Source organism: Herpailurus yagouaroundi, unplaced genomic scaffold (genome assembly GCF_014898765.1).
Source record: "Herpailurus yagouaroundi ecotype Mexico unplaced genomic scaffold, PumYag 184, whole genome shotgun sequence".
Lineage (NCBI taxonomy): Eukaryota > Metazoa > Chordata > Mammalia > Carnivora > Felidae > Herpailurus > Herpailurus yagouaroundi.
Genome location: NW_024412415.1, coordinates 16,822,084 through 16,827,780, shown reverse-complemented (window position 1 = coordinate 16,827,780; position 5,697 = coordinate 16,822,084).

The following is a 5,697-nucleotide window of genomic DNA, read 5'->3' as shown; positions in this document are numbered from 1 at the left end:
TCTCTCTCTCTCTCTCTCTGTCTCTCTCTCTCTCTCTCTCCCCCTCTCTCCCCCCCCTTTTGTTTCTCTCTCCCTCTCATGTACTCTGTCTAAAATAAAATTAAAATTAAAAAACAAATTTAATACTCTTTTTTCCCCAAGCCACATATTTGTGTGAGACCAGATTTTCTTCATAAACATCAAACAAAATAACAACCTGTTGCAGGCTGACAGTCGCTCCCAAGAATACATCCACATCCTAATCCTCAGAACTGGTAAATGTTATATAGTGAAACGTGTGCAGGCATGATTAGGTTAAAGATCTTGAGATAAAGAGATTACCCTGGATTATCCCAGTGAGGCCTAAATGCCTTCACAAATGTCTTATCAGAGAGAAGCACAGGGGGATTATAATTCCAGCACGTACAAAAGAGCAGTTGAAGCAAAGAGAGGGGAAGAGATTGGAAAGAAGCAGCCTTAAATTAAGGAACGGTAGCAACCACAGCATCTGCCAGAGGCAAGGAGAGAATTTTCCTCTAGAGCCTCCAGAGGGAGCACTTCCCTGCCCACACCTTGATTTCGGTCCAGTGAAACTGATGTTGAACTTCTGGCTCCAGAACTGTAAAAGAATTACATTTCTGTTGTTTTGAGCAGCTGTATTTGTGGTAATTTATTAGAACAGCCCCAGGAAATGAATACAAACCCTGAAACAGCAGATTAAATAAAGAACCCGGCATGAGAATACAGCTGTTTTATGTTAAGCCTGACAGTAAAGAGATTTGCAAAATTGTGAAACAGTGCCACTCCTGTCACTAATTTTTGTTGTTGTTGTTGTTGTTTTGAATATATAGATGTTTGTCATTCTTAAAAAATGTTTTTAACATATAATGGGTCCATTTTTTGCTAAAACTAATAGCTTAAAATTTTGTTTTACCTTTTAATTGAGTAAATATCTATAGATATAACCCATATAAACAAAAGCTTTTGGAGGTCCTTGACAACTTTCAAGCATGTTAAGAGGTCCTAAGATAAAAAGTTTTGAAAACTCCCTAGTACACGGTAGGTACTCAATTATTCTGAAGTAATTATTATATTTATTATTCAGTCACATCAATTGATATAGGAGTGTAGGCCAATGAACAGCAAAAGAGTTTAGGGTTAGGATGAATGGTTGTAAGAGAAGAAGACAGAAGAATCCTTAGAAAAGAGAAAAATTTGATAAAAAGGCAAAATTATCTCCTACTGACCGGATTCTGAAGGAAAAGTTGCTGGAGCAACTTCCAGAGCTTTCTACCCAGTGTGTGACCCAGGCACAAAGATCATTGAATCCCCACCAATTCCTACCATTCCTTCTCTAGGTTCCACCTTGAAAAGCTAAAAATTTACAACAGAGGTGAGAAACGAACGTCAAAAGCCTGGAAGTGAAATTCCTGTTAGGAAAAGCTGTAGAAGTATATAGCAGGACTTAAGATTTAGAATTATATGATGTGGGAATTGGAAGAAGCTTTGGATGCCATCCACACATCCAATCACCTAATATTACAGAAAAGGATACTGATACTTAGGCTGTGGAAGCCACTTGGCCAAAATCACACAACCCTAGAGGTAGAACTGAAATTGCAGCCCTAAATACGGACTTTGAGCTTGGAGCATGTTGCCCATACTTTCATGGCATTCACAGTGAAGAGGTCGCCTGTGGCTTCCTACTCTGAGACCCTGGCTCCAAGTCCTGCCATGAAATGAAAGGGGTATGGATGTTCTCTTTTAAACATGTAATTTTAGACTGCCCATTTTTTCTGTAAATATGGGCTCTTTCTCCTTTTCCTATCTCTACCTCTGTCCCAGGTAATTTCACTCAGAATGACAGGGAGCGAACCTGTTAAATTAAACCCTCTAGAACTGGATTTCCTCTGTCTCTCCTTTTAGTCAGGGAGGAAGGTGGCTGTCATTGAGCTGAAAATAGGGCCGAGAGGTGACTCAGTACATTTTAAGGAGGTACAGTGGTCCTAAGACTGCAGTGGGGCAAACTAGCTTATGCCTCACAAGAATATCAGCAGCCCCACCACAAACTTTCCAAGCAGGACTATCTCACCTGGAAATATATGGAGATGTGTGAAAGAGTAATAAATGTGGTGGTTTTTTGTTTTTTGAAGGGATAACAAAAATTTTTCTTCTGCATTTCTTCAGCTTCCTTTTTTAAAACTTTTATTTTGAAAAAAAAAATTAAAAAAAAAAAAGGGGGCGCCTGGGTAGCTCAGTCGGTTAAGCGTCCGACTTCGACTCAGGTCACGATCTCGCGGTCCGTGAGTTTGAGCCCCACGTCGGGCTCTGGGCTGATGGCTCGGAGCCTGGAGCCTGCTTCCGATTCTGTGTCTCCCTCTCTCTCTGCCACCCCCCCCCCCCCCGCGTTCATGCTCTGTCTCTCTCTGTCTCAAAAATAAATAAACGTTAAAAAAAATTAAAAAAAACTTTTATTTTGAATAGATATTAAATTCCCTCCATTCAAACCTCAAAATGTACAAAACGTTATGCTGAGCAAAATCTTTTGCCCCTCCCATCCCCCAGCTACCCCCTTCCCTTCCCTAGAAACAACTGTTACCATCTATTTCTTCAGAAATATTTGATATATAAATATTAGCTTTCACTTTAAAAGCCTTAGATTCCACCCCATACCCACAGAGAATTCAACCCACTTCTTCTCAAGATATATCTCTAGGGAATCATTCTTTCGGGTAACATTTTCCCAAAAATTTCTGCCTTCATTTGATGGCACTATTCAAGACAAACAACAGTTATTCATGCTCACTTACTGCAAGGTTGTCATGCTGTCCTGGGAATGAGCCTGGGAACCACGTGAAAGGGGAGTTACAAGGACACACAAATATCCTTGCCTCCAAGGATCTCACCTGTACGAGACTCTCCCCTAGGTTCCCAGGCATGTATCCTATTCCCAACGCCAACTTCTAAACTCCATTTAGCTTTCTTCATCCCTTTGCTCTTGAGTTTAACATTTGGCATTGTTTTTCCTGAAAGCCCTTGTCAGCTCTCCCAATAATTCTGATTTCCCACTCTAGCTAAATTGCCTCCATTTACCCCTAATAACATGGTTAATTCACCCCCATTTGCTCCATTTCCCCTGCCACCATTTCTGTCCTGGATTATTATAAAACTCTTCTAATTAATCACCCACTATCACCGATTTCTTCTCCTTTCAGCCAACCTTTTAGAGCTTTCTAGAAATCTGATCATGTTTTTCTCAGTTCAGACTAGTCTGATGGAAACTCCTTACCAGGGGGATGTAGGCCTTGATAGCTTTCTCATTGCCCACCTCTCTAGCCTTTTCTCCTACTAGGCTTAGGTTAGGGTTTTTTGTTTTAGCGATATCAAGCAGCCAACAGTTCCCTGAATATGCCACACTTTTAACCCCTTTGTTTTTGCACAATGCTGACTGCCTGGAATATCCTTCTGCTCTTAACTAGAAAATTTCTATTTTTCCTTTAAAACAGAACTCATGCAGTCACCTTCTCCATGAAACCTTCCCTGCTCCATGTTTATACAACCTCTACTAAAATTGAATTGAAATGATCTATTTATATGTCTCTCTCCTCTGTTAGAACCAAACCCTCAGGAATAGGAGCATGTTTTTCTTATTCTTGATTCTAGCACAGAATCTGTATTTGTTGTCATGGAAAGATTGATATGAGTGAAGAAAACAGGTTATAAAACATGTGTATGTGGCTTGAGTCTGTCTTTGTCAAAATACATATCAACCTCACATTTATCACAATTTGTAAATATGAAATTATTTACCAGATTTACTTAATGTCTTTCTCTCTCACTAGACTGAATGCTTCTTGAGACCAAGGATCAAGTGTTCACCGCCATTTGCCCAGCACCTGGCACAATGCCTGACACTTAGTAAGCACTCATTTTACATTTCATAAATGAAGAGTGTGTGGGAGGGAAGGGTAAGCATAGAAAAATATCTGGACACATAAATACCTAAATGTTAAAGGTGATTGCCTAGGATGGTCAAATTATGATTACTCTGTATGCTTTTCTTTATACTTTGTGCTATTTACTGAATTTTAAAAAATGATAACATTAATTTTATAAGGAAAATTAAAACCATTTTAGGAAGGAAGCAAGGAACTAGGAACTCAGAGGTCCATTCAGGTCCCAACTGAACCTTCCCTGTCAGGGTAAATTAAGCGGGTTTGGGGCTGCCTGAGTAGCTCAGTTGGTTAGGCATCCAACTGTGGTTTCGGCTCAGGTCATGATCTCACTGTTCGTGGGCTTGAGTTCCACATAGGGCTCTATGCTAGCAGTGCAGAGCCTGCTTGGAATTATCTCTCTCCCCCCTTTCTCTCTGCCCTTCCCCTGCTTGCTGTCTGTCTCTCTCTTTCAACATAAAACAATAAACATAAAATTTTTTTTTAAATTAAATAAAATAAGTGGGTTTGCCTCAGAGATAGAACTAATGGGAGCTTAAAGTGTCAGGGATTAAAGCAGGACCAGAGAAAGATTTATTAAGAAAAAAGGGTGCTGGGAGAACATCTGGTTATTTGTTCCCCACTACTGACAATGATCTGTGGGAATATAAAGAAGTACCCATTGATGACCATCTCTTAAAGTCTAAACAGTTCATTTGTCCCAGAATTTACCATTGTTTCTTAATTTATTAATACACACTCATTGTAAAAGATATTCTGTGGCTAAATTAATTGGAAAATGCTGCATACTTGTACTCTACTCCACAGCCCTGCTCTTAGAGATGTGCAAGGTATCTTGGCATATTCATGACCCTGTGAAGTCCTATAGTAAAGGATCCTATTTAATTTTATTTAACTCAACATTTCCCAAACATTTGTAAAATATGAAACAGATTTGTTAGCGAACAACAATCTAGCATCTTATAGATAACTGCTTGATAAACACAATTTTATGTAACATAAAAATGGATTTCAGGGCAGGACTTCTCACATAATGAAGAAAGGAGATAAGCAAATCCTCTCTATGGAAAACAAGTATACAGCAAAATTATCAAAAATATCCATTCCAGTGTTTTAGAAATCACTCAGAAGCACACAACAAATTGAAAAGTATCAATTCATTAAAAAGTACCACACATCAAATAAGAATGGAGGGTTCTAGGTTGTTTTTCCCTGAGGCTACTCCTCCAGGCCCCTCTGCCCAGTAAGTTTGATTGGTACTGTGATCTATCCGGGTGGAGCAAGTCATGAAAACTTACACCTTCCTTGCTGGAGGGAACTCATTTAATTTGGAGACAAATGTGAAAAATCCAGTGGCATCTGCCAGCCTGAGGCTACAGTTCTGACTAGGGTAAGCAATGGATCAAAGACTAGCCAATAATTTAAAAAAGAGACCAGGAAATCAACAGTCCTAGATAGTGGCTCTCCATCCATCACTGGCCAACCCAAGGCTGCGTGTACGCACAAAGTAGACACAAGGCCTGTTGGAAAGTAAAAGTCAGGCAGATGTGAAAACTGCCTGAAATGTGAAAGTTCCCTCCAAACCACACACGTATCGAATAGCAAGGAATGGAAGTCTTACTGACTCTGTGGTTTGAGCACAACCTCTGATCAATCCTTGCCTGACCACCAAGCTGTGCAGATCCAGGATGACCCCTAAAAATCCAGAGATATCATGAGCACACAAGGTGAGGGAGACATCCATAGGTTTAGTCCAGACAAGGCA